Raw genomic sequence first — 19,111 nt, 5'->3', positions numbered from 1 at the left:
TCCCCAGTTTCCTGACCCACAGACCACAATCAGTGAAGATTGGGGACAATATTTCATCATCACTAGCTCTCAACACTGGAGCCCCAAAGGGTGCATACTCAGCCCCCTACTGTACTCACTGTATACCCATGACTGAGTTACCAAATTACCAGAGTAATGCCATTTACAAGTTTGCTGATGACACCATTATAGTTGGTCAAATCTCAGATGGCGACGAAACAGACTACAGATGGGAGGTGGAAGACCTGGAAAAATGGTGCACTGGGAACAACCTAGCTCTCAATGCCAGCAAAACCAAGGAACTCGTTATTGACTTTCAGTGGGATGTTATTTATGCACGCTACACATTGACAGCATAGAGGTGGAACGAGTGGAGAGTGTTACACACCTGGGAGTGGTCATCCACAAAGAGCTTTCTTGGAGTCTTCATGAGAACGCATTGGTTACAAAGCCCAACAATGTCTCTTCTTCCTCAGGCAGCTAAGGAAATATAGCATGACGGTGAATACCCTTGCCAATTTGTATAGGTGCGCCATCGCAAGCATTCTATCTGGATGTATCTCTACTTGGTATGGCAACTGTACTATTCAAGATCAGAGACGGTTACAGAGTGGTGAACTCTGCCCGGACAATCACAAAGGCCAACCTCCCATCTATAGAATCCATCCACCAGGCCCGCTGTCAAGGAAAGGCTGCCAGCATTCTTAAAGATCCATCCTACCCTGACAATGTTTTTCCACAACCTCTACCATCAGGGAGAAGTTACAGAAGTTGAATGCACGCATCAGCCGGTTTCACAATAGGTTCTACCCTAAGGTTGTTAGAGTACTGGATGGAGTCACAAACTCTCAACATTCGCCTTTACCTGTGTTTCTGTTTTTGCCGCTGTTTACTTATTATTTACTATCTATGCTACTTAACCATGATCTGCCCATATTGCTCGCAAGACTGGGATTTTCACTGTGCCTCAGTACACATGACACAATTAAATTAAATTCAATTCAATACAATTCAAATAAGAAGAAGATTTATTGCATCATAGCAAAACGTACAACTACATTTGGTCAGGCATAATTATATGGGTCTGGGAGAGCTGGTTTAGAGATACATGTCCTCCCCCTGAAAGCTAGAATAGAACTCCTTGTCCCAACAGTGTATATGCACAGAACATGAAGACTTTAATGCTGAACTCTCTTAAAGGCAAGACAAAGTGGACTCACACCAATACCCAGTACAATTATAGCACTTTAATCATTTTACACTCCAGCCCTCCTGCAATAAATGCCAGCATGCAATTTGCCTTCAAGGAACAATAGAAAGAAGAAAATTATTTAAATGGATAGAATCTGCAAAGTGCTATAGTCGAGGGATCAGAATGTCCACGTACATGAATCACGAAACATCAATATGTGAGTGCATCTGAGAATGAAGGCAAATTGCATGCTGGCATTTATTGCAGGAGGGCTGGAGTGTAAAATGATTAAAGTGTACCAGGCATTGGTGTGAGTCCACTTTGTCTTGCCTTTAAGAGAGTTCACCATCAAGGACTTCATGTTCTGTGTGTATACACTGTTGGGACAAGGAGTTCTATTCTAGCTTTCAGAGGGAGTACATGTATCTCTAATCCAGCTCCCCCAGAAACATATAATTGTGCCTGACCAAATGTAGCTGTACTTTTTGCTATGATGCAATAAATCTTCTTGTTATTTAAGAATACTGCTTCTTCTGTAGATGCTGTATGGCGGTATGTATTCTATCAATAATCAATAGATAGGTCAAGACAAAGCATAGACTAAGGACAAATGGTGGCAGCAACCTACCTCAAATAGCCCTTACCCAGAACCGCATAATAATAGAGGTGGCAAATGTGGCAAGGTACCATAAGTGGATATTTGAGAAAATACCACAACACTCATCCCAAGTTTCAAAAAGCAGATTTGATTCATTTACTTTTTGTAATTTTTATGTGTTTAGAAGCTTCCTAACCCCACAAAGATACCTGTGTCATGTTATCTGACCTTTCACAGCCCTTCTCCAAAATCATCTATCCATTTAAACATGACACAAAAAATTTGGCTTTGCTGAGGAGTGAGCAGATTTTCTATACTGTAGTCTCCTTGACCCCTGATCGGTTAACTGCACCAGATGTTTAAGCAGGGCTTTGCGAAAATATTTATGAGGCTCAACCACCTAATTGAATCTGCTTTCCAACCATTTTCATTTGCATGTATCACCCTGCCTTTCACCTGCACAAATGGGTCACCTCAAAATTTACTCTATGATATCTCTGAATTTTGACGTTCAATTTAATGGCTTTATCTTCATAATCAAATGGTGCTTTTTAATGTGTTTTCTGACAGACTGAAAACTTAGATTGCAAGGTTTATTGTAAGCTGAAAATGTGTTGCTGGAAAAGTGCAGCAGGTCATCTTCTGCCTGACCTGCTGCGCTTTTCCAGCAACACATTTTCAGCTCTGATCTCCAGCATCTGCAGTTCTCGCTTTCTCCTAGAAGGTTTATTGTAATTCATGTTGCCATCATGGTATCTATTAGCCATCACTAAAAATAGCAGAACTATAAATGACAGAATTGCTGCTTAGATAACTACTTCTTTAAGATAAAGAGCAAGCATGATTCCCATGAGTTCTTTTTATGAAATAACATATTCTATTGTTGTGGATCCTATGTATTAAATCATTGTAATAAATATGTGAAAATTGTTGTACTCTCTTTGACTAAATACTTAGTTTTCATTACATACAACCTGTTTCCCAAGTGTAATATCAATATTGAAAAAACAAAATCGGGAAAACCAAAACAGTTCTTCCAAGATCATATTTTTTGCTATAAATGAAATTTAGTTTCCAAATTCAGGTGAACTTCTGTTCACCCTGACTTTCAAATAGGTGAGGGAGAGTGTGAAAAACAACGGTTCACCTAGCTAACACTATCCTTTATTGATGACCTTTGATTTTGGATGTCACAAAGAACATTATTTCCCTCTGAGTTATGTCCCAGTTGAATGAACTTTGGCTTCTGATGTCAAAATAAATACTGTTGCTTTCTGAACTAACTGACAGTGTAGCTGAAGTACTGGTAAATGACTCAAGGCAAAGGGTATGATGAAATAAATATTGATAGGACTTATGGCCATAAAATTGTATAAATATTATCCCTTTGGTTATTGAAGTGACCTTGAGTATTTAATGCTCTTAGCTTTTTTCTTGCAGCAGGATAACACCTTTGCAATCAACTCATTAATCCTTGATGCTTGATTTAAATAATACAGCTTTCAGAAACATGAAATAGTTTTGTATTATCCTGAATTGAAGTGAGGAATTACATTGTTAAACTTGCAAATGTATTACAATGAATTTTCAGAATCTTAGAGAAAAAGGCAAAGGGAGTACAATGATTGTTGGTAAAGTGAATATGTGACTTCACCAATTTACAGTCAGCTACCAAATAATTTGTACATAATCTCTGCACAAATTTTACTATTGCAGGGAACACTACAGTCACATGTGATTATGAACAGAGAGAGCAGTAATTCTAAAAGGACTGCTTTGCCTTGATAGTGTTGAGTTTTTTTGAGTCATGTTGGTACTTCATTCCCCAGCTAAGTGAAGAATATTCTATCACACTTTGGACCTATGCCTTGAAGGTGATGTTGTTAATCATCAGCTACAGCGTATTATTGGGAGAGCAGACAAAGCTTTGCATTACGCTGAGAGACATAACATGCCAAATGAGAGGAACATAAAGGAAAAGAAGAAAATATATTTGTAGAAGGGTCAGCAGAAAGAACAAATTGAAGAACAGTATGTCATTGTTTTGGAAAGCAATAAAGAAAAAACATTTCCAGCAGAGGGAAAGCAGTGCTATAATTGCAAGAAGCTGAATCACTTTACATGCAACCGTTTAAGAAGAAAAACAAGCCTATAAAGGTAGCTGTTGGAAAGATGGCAGCCAATGATTCTGATGAATTACTCTAGACCATACAACAAGATGGCATCATCAGATCTTAAGGTGATAAATGGTTTCTGACTGTTAGAATGATGACTGTTGAAGGAGAGCAAGTGATTGTGAGGTGTCAGATAGATAGTGGTGCTTTGTACAACATCATGAGTTTCACAGACCAGTGCAAACTGGATAAAGCTGGTGACACTAGAAGGTTACAAAGTTGTTTTAAATGTTTTCCTAGTGACTATTATCTTGAAGTAGATTAGAGTGGGAGACCATCTCACCCCGTGCCAAGGAGAGTTCCACCTGTTACTAAGTACAGCCAGAAAGACATGATAGAGAAATTGACAGCTTGGTTGCCCCAAGTGGTCCAAAAAAATGGAAAGAAAGTATGATAAGAAAAAAGAAAGTATGGAAAGAAAGTATGATAAGAAAAAAGAATGGAACAAGAAGAATAAGATGCCACTGAATGTGCCTGAAGTCAAGTTAAAGTCTATTAGCTTGAAGACAAAATAACAAAACTCAAGTTACCAAAGGCAAGACAAAAAGAATTAATAATTTCTTCTGATCTATGCCATGTTTCCACTTGCAACAAATTTATGATTTTAACACCTTAGATTAGATAGCACTTTGTTCCTTGATCACACTATTATTCACAGATCTGCTGTCAAAAGTCTTCTCAACTTTATGGCAAATGTTTCACTTTTCCAACAATAAATTTCATTCTGGCACAAAGTATAAACAATCTCCTATTTCAAGCAATAATGATATAGTCAAGCAGGAACAGAAACCAATCTCACTGAAGAATCTTCACAGACAGCAATCCTGTAAGTAACAAGCAGGTTTTTAATTTAACTTTATGCTTTAATAAAGACATATAAATACAGTTAAGGTAGAAACTGAAATGTTGTAAACTAAAAAAAGTTTAATTATTTTAAATATTGTAATATTGTTTTAAAGTATGGAGAAAGACTTGACATTGCACAGTTCAAAAATAATTATGATTCAATATACAGTACTGTTAAAGCCCCAGTAATACTTCACTCAATAAGTTAAAACCTTTTTAATTATTTTAACATTGAGAATTATACTGTTAAAAGATCCAAATTCATATCAATTTTGCATCTTGTGCTTTATTTCTGCTATCACTGAAACCAGCTTCTTCATTTTACTGGCTTAAATATGCATTTTCAGAAGTTCTGAAGTTTTATAGTGCAATGATGATGAATGCTGATGCACAGTTTAGCCATCCTTGCAACCCCAAAATCCAACCCTACAATACTCTTTATTTTAGATTTTAAGGGAATTTCTGGTCATATTTTCCATTTCAACTTCCATTCATTCTTGTTCAAGATTTTCTCTTTCTTTTGCCAAAGCAGCAGCCCAACCCTTCTGATCCCGTGACTTATGAATATTTTCTCTCTTTGAGGCAAAATTATGCCCAAAACAGCAAATGTTATAGAATTTTGCACCTTCTGAGAAATGTGGAGCAGTATATGAGTTGGTTTGCCCACACAGCGAAATCTATTTCAATACTCCAACGGTATATCTGAATAAAGTGAAGGAATAACCATATTTTATTTTACTCTCTTATTAGAAGTTCTTCTCTAGTGTACATAGCCAAAGATACAGAGAATAGTTGTCTAATCAGCCTCTTTTTGAAATAGCATTTTCACAATTGACCAGCACAGAATGAAGGCATTTTGACTGTTACCAAAAAACAGAATATACTAACGAGTCAATAAGATTCACGAATGTGGTGGAACTTATGCTAAGACACCTAGACAGAATTTATGTGGAATATATTTTCTGTACTCATCCATATATTCTATTTGTACTGTCTGCTGACATCTGTGCATTAATTAGCTGAAAACTCTTCTTAAGTGTCATGTTAGTTAGTCAGTTAGTTTGTTGAGGAGTCTCCTTTGCTTGATGGCCTCATATTCAGGTGGTGACACTAATGGTTACAAACCAAATTATTAGCAGGAACCTGAAGTAAGAATCATGAAACTAATTCAGCAATCACTTGAAACCATGTACTTTACATCACTGTACTGTTAAGTCATTTTCCTTATTACTTCTGAAGCCATAGCAATGCTGGCTACCTAGTCTTCTAGATGTATCTTGCTAGTGTTATCCTACATGTCTGTCCTTTCAGCAGTGATGTATAATATGTATCCAAGTACTTCAGATGGAAGCTTTTATCACCTATTCCAACAACAAACAAAAATAAAGAGTAATAGCTTATAACATTAATAGAACACTTTTCATGACCTCATGATATCTTAAAGTGGTTTACAGTAAACTTAGTACTTTTGAAATATTTAATGGAGGACACACCGCCCCTTATTCATGAGCATCAATATCCAACAAAACTAATGAGATAATAACCAGATTGTCTGTTTATTTTAGTTATGTGATTAAGGGAAAAATATTGGCTAGAAACAGGGGAGAACTCCCCTGTTCTTTTTCAAATTGTGCCTTTTGATCTTTTAGAACTATCCAAAAGGACAGATGGGGCATCTGTTTAACATCTCATTTGAAAGTTGACACCTCTGATAGTCCAGTGCTCCCTCAGTAGAACAATGAGTTGTCAATTTAGATTATGTGCTAAAGCCTCCAGAAATCAGAAACTTGAACTGGGCAGAAAATAGGCGGAGATAGTTGGGACTGATGTCTGCCAAATTTCACAGATCATTACATCCCGTCGGCAACCATTTTCAGATGTAATGAGTCTAAAATTGGCCCCTATAATTCAACTAACAGTATGACCCATGATAACTGAACACAAAGACAGTAGTAATAGTAACACAATTATTTATCTGACAATCTAACAATTTTTCTTTACAGGTGATAGACTGAGGCACTTATGTTTCAATTCAGTGGAGGTTACATATTTCAGAGTCTACATAGATGCTTTTTGATGCTTACTGTGGTGAATTGCTTACACTATATGGAGTGTCAGAGACCAGAGTGATATATTTGGGATTTTTGACAGAGGTTGGCTGATCTCATTTCACTGGAAGCTCTTAACAGCTATTTGGAAGAGGTGACCTTTGTCACCAACTCCTGGGCTGGATTCAAATCTCTACCTTTATGTATGAAGAACAGTGTCAGACTGTGTTCCTGGGGTACCACACTAAGCAATCCACTAGAGGAAAAACATAATGTTTTAAATAGAGCTGAAAAGAAAGAAAGATGGACTGTTCCGATTTGAACAGGATGGCAACTGTTACTACAGCAGCCGGCTCACAGCATCAGTTCTATATATTCTGGGACATTGGGGCCACATTAATTTTTGGTGATGTCTGTCCCATGTGCAAATTAGCATTCCTCGCACTGTAATCTGTCTTGTGTGAATGCTGTTTTTCTCATGAGTATTTGTATACCTATACACCTCTCTGAATTTAAAAAGGCAATGCTTAACTTTCATTAGATTATGAATTTATTCTGTTTTATTTCAAAAATGGAATACTCAAACTGGAAATTCAGTTGAGAATATTAAAACAACCTTCTATTCTCAAAGCATAATTATATGTTAAGATTTGAATTATTCCACAATTACATAATCTGATGGGGTCCACAATACCTTCCTTACTTTGAACTACATCACCATTCTTTCACTGTTGCTGGGGCAAATTGAAATTCCCGTCCTAACAACACTGCACTTAGAAATGGCTTGCTGCAGTTCTAGTATGTGCTCACCTTTTCAAGGGCAATTAGGAATGGACAACAACTACTAGCTTTGACAGCAATGTGCGCATCCATGGAGGAAAAGTTTGAAAGATATAGACATATTTAGAATTTAAAGTATACAATCAAATTATCTTATGTCAATGGCATTCTTCAAGATTAAGAGTTTTTGAAACTGACAATTAAACTTGGCTTTTTAAAAATATATATACTCAGCTATACTCGATAGTTAAAGTTGATTTGCAAAGGCAACATAACATCAGATTAGGTATAGTCAGATATCGAAATGGATTTATTGCTTTAAAATGATTCATTAATATTTATAATAGTTTCTTCTATGTATAAATAGTACTGCACAAAATGTTAGTTGAAACACAGTCATTTTCTTTATTGCTAAAGAGACAATAGGATTAAAATCATAATAATATATAATTTTGAGAAAAAAACAAAGTAGAAATGGAAAATGATGCAGATTAGATATCTGATAAAAGTCAAAATCTACTTAATGCTAAAACAATGGTACACAGCAGTAGCTTGTGTTTTACATAAGGTATTACTTAGATTGGAAACATGCTGATATTGTAACCATGGAAGCAAACCAATTTTGTCTAGCTTACAGGTGGAAGCAGGAGGTAAAACACTACAATTTGCCAACTCCTGCTGGGGAGAGAAGAAAATATCCAAACATAAGAATCAATAGCATCTAATTCCAATAGATTCCACATTCTGATATATTTCTAAGTTCTGTTGATGACTTCTTTTAAGTGACATAGAGTACTGACAAGCATTTTTTTTATCACAAAAGCTGATTTATTATCTAAAAAGGTAAGTAATTATTAATTGTAAAGAAGAGCACTGATTCTGTTGAAGTATAGAAATGCAATACCACCCCCCACCCCCCGCGCAAGCTAGTGTCTTTTTTTTGGATAATATTAACACTAATTTATTTTAAGATAATTAGATAATTTTTATCAGTCTTAAATGTTTTCATATTAATTGTCATAATAATATTTTATTGCTGAAGAGAAAAAATGTATTGCTGGATCTTATTCTTTTTGCACTTACCAGAATATATGTAAGAATGCCAATTTTGAAATGATCACAACAGGTTATACTGGAAGAAAAGAGAGGCAAGTAAACTCTAATTAGCTAATGTTTTGTCATAGTGAAATCACAGGAAACTATCAGCTCCACAAGTTCAGCATTTGCAAAATCCAAAGTAAAACATCAATGTTACATATGGTTCTGCGATTAGGCTAAATAATCCAGCTTGTTCTAATACCAACACTTACAGCCAATATAAAATAATTGTTTGAGTTTGTAATATGGCTCATTTATACTTTCCTGGAAGAGGCGTACATGCATTGAAAGGAATATGCTGTTCTACAAATGAAAGGAATATAGGGAAAGCCGAGTACTTTCCTTTAAATTATGCAGGAACTTGGGGAGCCTATAGTTGCTTGTTACTTTCTCCATGGAAATGCCTGGGCCAATTAGTTAATGCAGCAACCAATGATTGCCCTTTCCTCCTGTAGTTTAAGTTGTTGTGATCATTTGACATTCAATATTTTTGCATTTGTCCTGATGAGTGCAAGATGGAAAGCTTTAACAAGGTGGCTCTGTTTTCAGCAATATTATTCAAGTATGGCTGTATCATACAACCATTATTAACATTTTGTTTATAAATATAGCTTAGAGGTTACTTTTTTGTAATCGGCATAGCAGAGTGTAACTTAAAACTGTAAAAATAATACAGCTAAATATCTATTATCACTCAAACAAAATTGAGGCTTAGTCCCCATGAGTAGTATGACCATTGTTTGTTTGCTATTCGTGACTATGTATTTTATATGGTAGAAACTTACTTTTGTTAAAAGATGCATTGTCCTTGCATTTGTATTGAGAATGTATTGTCATTTTCTCTAGTGTAGTGGTTATCACAGTCATCTCAATCATGAAAGGTCCCTGATGCAAAGCCAGGCAGAAACAGAGGTGCTCCTTTACTGGTGTGGCATGGTGGCTCAGTGTTAAGCAGTGCTGTCTCACCACTGCTGGGTTCAATTCGAGCCTCAGGCAACTGTCTATGTGGAGTTTGCATATTCTTCCTGTGTCTGCTTGGGCTTCCAGGTGCTCAGGTTTCATGCAGTTTAGGTGGATTGGTCATGCTAAATTGCCCACAGTGTCCAGGGATGTAAATTAGGTGGATTAGCCATTGGAAATGCAGGGTTTCAGTGTGAATCTGGGTGGGATGCTCTTCAGAGAGTCAGTGTGGACTTGTTGGGCCAAATGGCCTATTTTCACACTGTAGTAATTCTGCAAATTTAGAATGTCTTGCTACTAATAGCATTATAGTTTTGTACACGGGATTATGTTTTTTTATAGTGATTCACAGTCATGATTCATGAATGTCATTCAGAGAGTTTAGACATGGAGTGTGTGGTGTCTTTTGATCTTTCAGTGTACTTCAAAATATTTCCTTTTTACCCAAAATTTTTATTTCTCTGTTATAAAAAGCAGAATAACCAGAAACATCTCAAAATCAATACCTTATTGTGGATGTTAGCAGTATAGAAATCATTTCAAGTCTAGTTTCCTTTGTTTATTGAGAAGTAAATTTTTGGAAGATGACCTGCCTCTGTTCTGCATTGCAGAAGCTGATGCATGTGTTCTATTTCTAGTTCTAAAAGCTTCTAACAGGTAAAGTGCATAAAGTAACATATTGCTGAGAACATGCAAATTGGTGACAATGATGGAGAACAGACATATATTTTCACAACTGAAGTTGTGATAAATCTGATTTTAGAAATTTCATTATTTAAATAACTTGGCCAGAAATACTCCATTTTGTTTACATTCCTTTTAAATGAGTTGGATCAGTAGCTTGCTGTTGTCCTTCTAAGCCACCTAGTCACACCAGTACAAGTCTGTAAGTAATAATGCTTAAATCTTACATGTACATTTTCACGTTATGTTGAATAACATTTTATTAGTAACATTTATTAACAATTTAATATTTAAAATCCTGAAAAATCAAGAACACCAGATTAGGTTTCCTTCTTTTGAAAATAAAAATATTGAATTGAATAATCTAATTGCCTTTATTAGAAAATTCCTAGCAAAATGCTTGAGAAGAACACAAAATTACAACAGATTAGTCCATCTGATGATTAATCTGATTGGTTTAGGAGTATTTAATAGGATATGATCACAGGTCAGTTTCATTTTAGCAAAATAAAAGCATTTGTAACATGCAAAGAAATAAATTCTTATTGAAAATCAATGCAAGACATAAACTGTATTTCGAAGGTAACCAACCAGTTTTAATTTTAAAATGTTAAACAAGTTTAGTTTTTCACTTGTGAACCTGTGAAATGTCTACTTCGAGCATCAACATCAGCATCAGCAAGCCCAATGGTATTTAGAACTCCTCTGACACTCCACCTTTTCATGTTGGTTAAATCTGTTTATAGAATACCCCCAGCTAAGTGTCTAGGGTGTAATTTGCAAAATCAACATACACTTTAATTAACATTTGGCAGTCTTCCTAGAAATCTATTGTTTACACAATACCACACCTTTATGTCATAACCCTTCTGTTAAAGTCTTCACTTAATTTAGAATTTTTTATTAAATAATTGCTGTCTGATTGTGGTTGTTGAACATGTTCTACATTGCTAGTTCTTCAAGATATTGCAATAGTTAATTAAGACATTTATATTTCTATTTGCATTTACTTAAACATCTATTCACCAAGTTTTACAGGTTTTTGTTTGAGATTATTATTTGCTCCAAGGAGTCGTTTCAACCTGAAATGTTAATAGTAATGTCAAGTATTCAGAATCTATCTCTGAACAGTCATTTCTTTATGACTACATATTGATTGTCAAATAATCATTAATCTCAATGTTCTTTTGTCATTGAAATAATTTTCCAACTTTCTATTCTTTGTTTTTGCATTGTACAATTATGATTCTTTCAGCAGTCAAAATAAATAGAGAATACACAAGAGGGACAATGAAGTAGCCAGTTTATTCCATGAGTGAGAAAGACCTAATAACTCATGAATGACAAAGTCGCCAGTGAGTTATTAAAGGTCTTCTCATGGGCCCATTGCATTCGTCACTGTCGTATGGGCAGCCTGTGAAATGGGGTCAGGCTGTTGGTGGGTGTGAAAGTGCAACTGCAGTCACTCATCCCACCCACATAGAAATTGGCAACTCTGTAGGGTAGCAAGAATGGCATCCTGCTGGCAACAACAACTTATATTTATATAGAATCTTTAATGTAGTAAAATGTCTCAAATTGCTTCTAAGAACACCTTCTATAAAATATGTTTTATATTGACAAGTTGTTGACTTCAGTATTTCAGTTTTGGTGATATTGTTATCACTGAAAGCAAAATAAGAATGTTTCCTTTCAAGCTTATCAGGAAATTTGTGCCCCATTACTTATTTAAAAGCATAAATAATAAGCGGTGCTATCCATTCTACATCCAAGAAATAACGGGATGAAAGTTAAATATAACATTTTAAAAATAAGGTAAAGAAAATGTTTTAAAGGAGTAATAAACTAAGATTTTAACTTTACAGTTATATATATTGCATATTCAAGAGTTTTTATCCAACAGAACATTTAATTACCTTTTCATACAATTATTTAAATGAAAAATATTAAGCTCATATATATGAAACATAAATAGTTGCATTCACAAAAAAATATTATAATTAAAATCATTATTTGATCAAATAATGTCCCTGAATTTCCAATAGCCAGATACCTGTTTCTGAAGTGTAGATGGGAGTTGCACATGTGACCTTACAGAATCTCCAGTACAGCAAACTTTGAAGTAATAATCAGAATATTGAAGGTTCAACGAGACAATTCCCAATACTTAGAACTTTCTGAAAGTACCCATTTAAGTCAGAGAATCCTGAGGGTCTCACTGCAGTTAAATAATTACCCAGGAAAATTTAGACAATTGAACAAGTATTCTGACTTTTGGGCAACAATTTGATTGACATCTCCAAATAATCTTACTCACCCTCAAATACATTTTGTCTCAAACCTCCAATGCTCCCAGAACCCAACCTGGCACCCCTTCTACTCTGGGACTGAACATTCCCCAAAACCAAACCCAACATCAACCACTGACTGCTGGACGTGATGCCTCCTGACCTCAGTGGTGGACAAGTTGTTGGAGGAAATCCTGAGGGACAGGATGTACATGTATTTGGAAAGGCAATGACTGATTGGGGATAGTCAACATGGCTTTGTGCGGGGGAAATCATGTCTCACAAACTTGATTGAGTTTTTTGAAGAAGTAACAAAGAAGATTGATGAGGGCAGAGTAGTAGATGTGATCTATATGGACTTCAGTAAGGCGTTCGACAAGGTTCCCATGGGAGACTGATTAGCAAGGTTAGATCTCATGGAATACAGGGAAAACTAGCCATTTGGATACAGAACTGGCTCAAAGGTAGAAGACAGAGGGTGGTGGTGGAGCATTGTTTTTTAGACTGGAGGCCTGTGACCATTTGAGTGCCACAAGGATCGGTGATGGGCCCTCTACATTTTGTCATTTACATAAATGATTTGGATAGGAGCATAAGGGGTACAGTTAGTAAGTTTGCAGATGACACCAAAATTAGAAGTGTAGTAGACAGCGAAGAGGGTTATCTCAGATTACAACAGGATCTGGACCAGATGGGCCAATGGGCTGAGAAGTGGCAGATGGAGTTTAATTCAGATAAATGAGAGGTGCTGCATTTTGGGAAAGCAAATCTTAGCAGGACTTATACACTTAATGGTAAGGTCCTAAGGAGTGTTACTGAACAAAGAGACCTTTAAGTTCAGATTCATAGCTCCTTGAAAGTGGAGTGGCAGATAGATAGGATAGTGCAGAAGGCGATTGGTATGCTTTCCTTTATTGATCAGAGTACTGAGTACAGGAGCTGGGAGGTCATGTTGTGGCTGTACAGGACATTGGTTAGGGCACTATTGGAATATTGTTTGCAATTCTGGTCTTCTTCCTATCGGAAAGATGTTGTGAACCTTGAAAGGGTTCAGAAAAGACTTACAAGAATTTTGCCAGGGTTGGAGGATTTGAGCTACAGGGAGAAGCTGAACAGGCTAGGGCTGTTTTCCCTGGAGCGCCAGAGGCTGAGGGATGACCTTATAGAGGTTTACCAAATTATGAGGGGCATGGATAGGATAAGTAGACAAAGTCTTTTCCCTGGGGTTGGGGAGTCCAGAACTAGAGGGCATAGGTTTAGGGTGAGAGGGGTAAAGATGTAAAAGAGACCAAAGGGGCAACTTTTTCACGCAGAGGGTGGTACGTGTATGGAATGAGCTGCCAGAGGATGTGGTGGAGGCTGGTACAATTGCAACATTTAAGAGGCATTTGGATGGGTATATGAATAGGAAAGGTTTGGAGGGATACGGGGCGGGTGCTGGCAGGTGGGACTAGATTGGGTTCGGATATCTGGTTGGCATGGATAGGTTGGACCGATGCTGTACATCTCTATATCTCTATGACTCTAAGCTGTGATCTGTGATTGGTTACTTGACTCGGTATTAGTTAGAGTTGTAAGTTTTCACTAACCTCTACATCTCCAAAGTTCCTCTTCAAATCTACTTCCACGCCTATTTCCTCAATAGTTTGTTAATACTCTAAGTACTTCGTCATCCATGTCAAAAACAACATGTGTGGAATTACACACAAAATTTCAGTCTTATTGTCTGCATTATCACTGTTTCATTAAATATTTCATGATCAACCACATTAAAAGATCTTCTGATCCAATAAAAATAAGTAGTTTGGAGATTCTACTCACTGTTTTATTTTATGATATTTTTCAAGAAGAGTTTTAGTTTTGTTATTGTTCCAGTAAGAACATGCAAAAGCTCATTTTAGAATGGCAATCATTTGTACAACACCTTGAAAATGGCTGTTTTTCCTGTACTTTTAGTACCACAATATTGACATATTTCTGATTAATTTTCAAGATTATATTCTGATCAAAGTTCATAATTGTGGATGAGGATCAAATGCACCCTTAAGCAGTATTGGGCTTTTGCTGGCATTTTGTCACTCTCTGTCAACGTCCTTTGCTTTTGCTCTAATCTTTTCATCTTTTCTGTCTCTGCATGCTGCCTGTCCTTTCCCCTTATGAAAAAATAATATTTAGTGCCTCAGAACATAATTTACAAGCAGTAAATAACAAATGAGAAAGAAACACAATCAACATATGAACAGAAGTTGGGTATTTATAGCATAAGAACATAAGGACAAAGAGCAGGAGTCAGCAATTCAGCCTTTCAACGCGGCTCCAATGTTTAATATGATCATGGCTGATCTCATCTCAGCCTCAACTCCACTTTCTGCCTGCTCTCCACAACCCTTCAACCCATTACTAATTAAAAATTTGTCTAGCTTTTCCTTAAATTCATTGCAATGTATGTTATTAGTTCAAGCATATTATATTATCAGGGACCAAAAAAACCAAAATGTACTTTGTAAATGTACTTAGATGTCCACTCCCCTACAGCACGTGCTTTTGTCCAAGGTGTCACAACACAAAATTTAGTCCAGATTGACCCAAGGTGTTTGGATGTGTTTACCAACAAACTGTTGATTTTCTGAGAATTATCCACTGTTAGCAAAAGTGCAAATAAAGTGAGCCAATTAAATATTTTGATGTTTATTTTATTAAGTAATAGCTGTGACACATCTCTCTTCATATAGAAAGAAAGCATTTCTATTTCTAAAGCTCTCTATTACAACTCAGGGCATTCACAAATAAGTTATTATTTTTGAAGTGTTATTAAGTTGACGGGTGTATGTTGGTAAATAAGGCAGATTTATATACATTGTGAGCAAAATGAATGACCAATTAATTTGGTTTATGGGAAGAAAGTAGGCCAAAAGATTCTCTGCACATTTTGCAATGGTGTTGTTGAATAGTCAACAGACCTAACCATAAAGAGGTGAAGTTTTGTGAAACCATAGTTTCATTTGATCATTCAAACCAAAAGGATAGCTATTGGCTGTAGAATAATGTCGATACCTTGGTTAAGTGTGTGGAGCAGTCTAGGGCAGTATAATGCTATGCGTTTGAGGAAGGTAAACAAAGTGAGAGAACAGAAAATATCTGGAGAATATTGAAAAGAGCAGAGTAAGTAAGAATACTCGTTCACAGGTCTCTAAAGATGGCAGGACACATAAATAAGGTGCTTAAGAAGGCACATGAGATACTTCCCTTCATTGAATGAGGTATTGAATGCAAATGCAAGGATATAATGCTGAACCTACATAAATACACTGGTTAGGCCACTGCTGGAGTTATATGTACAATTTTCATCACCACATTATAGAAGGACATAATTGCGAAGAGAGAATGCACAAAGTAGGTTCACAAGAATGTTGCTAGGACTTGATAATTCGAACAATGAAGAAATATTGGATAAACTAATGTTGTTTTCCTTCGAATAGAAGACGCTAGCAGGTAACCTAATTGAGGTGTGCAAACTAGTGGTGAAGATATGCAATCAGCCTTGTTATCTTCAGTCAATAAAATTATCAAATGAACCCAGATGTGTTGGGCAAGGATGTACAATTAGCCCAAGGTTATCTAGAGTCGGCTACATTGCCAAGCAAGCCCAGATTAGGAAGATGGTAGCTTCTTGGCAATGTGACTAGATTGGTAATTCAGAGACTAGATTAGAGTGGTGCTGGAAAAGCACAGCAGGTCAGGCAGCATCCGATGAAGGGCTTTTGCTCGAAACGTCGATTTTCCCGCTCCTTGGATGCTGCCTGACCTGCTGTGCTTTTCCAGCACCCTCTAATCTAGATCTGGTTTCCAGCATCTGCAGTCATTGTTTTTACCTGGTAATTCTGACACACAGTCTCAGACTCTGGGATCCTACCGCGGCATCTGGTGGAATTTCAGTTAATTAATCTGGAACACAAAGCTTGTTTCATTGATGGTGACCATGCCAACTATCATGAGTTGTCATAAAAAAATCATTTGATTCATAAATGTCCTTTACAGAAGGAAGAGTAAAAAGTGAGGTCTGCAGATGCTGGAGATCAGAGCTGAAAATGTGTTGCTGGTTAAAGCACAGCAGGTTAGGCAGCATCCAAGGAACAGGAAATTCGACATTTCGGGCCAGAGCCCTTCATCAGGAATGAGGAGAATGTGCCAGGCAGGCTAAGATAAGAGGTAGGGAGGAGGGACTTGGGGGAGGGGCGATGGAGATGTGATGGGTGGAAGGAGGTCAAGGTGAGGGTGATAGGTTGGAGTGGGGTGGGGGCGGAGAGGTCAGGAAGAAGATTGAAAGGTCTAGGAAGGGGAGGGAGGAGTCTGAGACAGTCCAGGTGAATTTGAGGTCGGGATGGAAGGTGTTGGTAAAGTTGATGAACTGTTCAACCTCCTCGTGGGAGCACGAGGCAGCGCCGATACAGTCATCGATGTAGCGGAGGAAAAGGTGGGGGGTGGTGCCAGTGTAGTTGCGGAAGATGGACTGTTCCACATATCCCCTATGCCATCGGAGCCTCACCTTCATTCCCCTATGCCCTCAGAGCCTCACCTTCATTCCCCTACGCCCTCGGATCAATGAGTTCAACACGCGGCGAGATATTGAACAATTCTTCCGCCGCCTTCGCCTCCGTGCCTACTTTTACAACCAAGACTGCCGCCCACCCTCTGACGACCCCTTCTCCCGCCTCCAACACACCCCATCCACCTGGATACCCCGTGCTGGCCTCTTACCTGCCCTCGATCTATTTATAGCCAACTGCCGCCGCAACATTAACCGACTCAACCTGTCCACCCCTCTCACCCACTCCAACCTCTCACCCTCAGAATGTGCAGCCCTCCACTCCCTCCGCTCCAACCCCAACCTCACCATCAAACCAGCAGACAAGGGAGGCGCGGTAGTAGTTTGGCGCACCGACCTTTATACCGCTGAGGCCAAACGCCAGCTTGCGGACGCCTCCTCTTATCGCCCCCTTGCCCATGACCCCACCTCCCACCACCAAACCATCATCTCCCAGACCATCAATAACCTCATCACCTCAGGGGATCTTCCATCCACTGCCTCCAACCTCATAGTCCCACAACCCCGCACCGCCCGTTTCTACCTTCTGCCCAAAATCCACAAACCTGCCTGCCCCGGCCGACCCATTGTCTCAGCCTGCTCCTGCCCCACCGAACTCATCTCCGCGTACCTCGACACGCGTCTGTCCCCTTTAGTCCAAGAACTCCCCACCTACGTTCGGGACACCACCCACGCCCTCCACCTCCTCCATGATTTTCGCTTCCCTGGTCCCCAACGCCTTATCTTCACGATGGACATCCAGTCCCTGTACACCTCCATCCCCCATCACGAAGGACTCAAAGCCCTCCGCTTCTTCCTTTCCCGCCGCACCAACCAGTACCCTTCCGCTGATACCCTCCTTCGACTGACTGAACTGGTCCTCACCCTGAATAACTTCTCTTTTCAATCCTCCCACTTCCTCCAAACTAAAGGAGTTGCTATGGGCACCCGCATGGGCCCCAGCTATGCCTGTCTCTTCGTAGGATATGTGGAACAGTCCATCTTCCGCAACTACACTGGCACCACCCCCCACCTTTTCCTCCGCTACATCGATGACTGTATCGGCGCTGCCTCGTGCTCCCACGAGGAGGTTGAACAGTTCATCAACTTTACCAACACCTTCCATCCCGACCTCAAATTCACCTGGACTGTCTCAGACTCCTCCCTCCCCTTCCTAGACCTTTCAATCTTCTTCCTGACCTCTCCGCCCCCACCCCACTCCAACCTATCACCCTCACCTTGACCTCCTTCCACCTATCACATCTCCATCGCCCCTCCCCCAAGTCCCTCCTCCCTACCTTTTATCTTAGCCTGCCTGGCACATTCTCCTCATTCCTGATGAAGGGCTCTGGCCCGAAATGTCGAATTTCCTGTTCCTTGGATGCTGCCTAACCTGCTGTGCTTTAACCAGCAACACATTTTCAGCTTTACAGAAGGAAGTCCATCATCGTTACTTGGTCTGGCCTACATGTAACTCCAGACCCACAGCAATGTGGTTTACACTTAATTGCCCTTTGAATTGGTCAGTTCAAGGGCATATTAGTGATGGGCAACAAATGAAAGAAGAGGAAAAGAAGGGGCTTGTATAGAGTGGACAGGGAAGACCTATTTGTGGGGCCCCTTTCAGAAATGTTTGTGTCATCTGTAATACGGCTGGATGACAGGAGAAAGGCTAATGTTATGTCTTTGTTTAAGAAGGGGTGTAAGGAGAAACTTGGGAACTGTAGCCCTGTGAATCTGATTTCAATGGTGGGTAAATTGTTGGAAATAATTCTGAAAGATGGCATTCATATGCATTTGGAGATATAATGGATGATTAGGGATAGTCAGCATGGTTTTGTGTGGGGGAAATTGTGTC

Source organism: Hemiscyllium ocellatum, chromosome 10, assembly GCF_020745735.1.
Source record: "Hemiscyllium ocellatum isolate sHemOce1 chromosome 10, sHemOce1.pat.X.cur, whole genome shotgun sequence".
In the NCBI taxonomy this organism is placed as follows: domain Eukaryota; kingdom Metazoa; phylum Chordata; class Chondrichthyes; order Orectolobiformes; family Hemiscylliidae; genus Hemiscyllium; species Hemiscyllium ocellatum.
Note: the sequence above shows the minus strand (reverse complement) of the source record.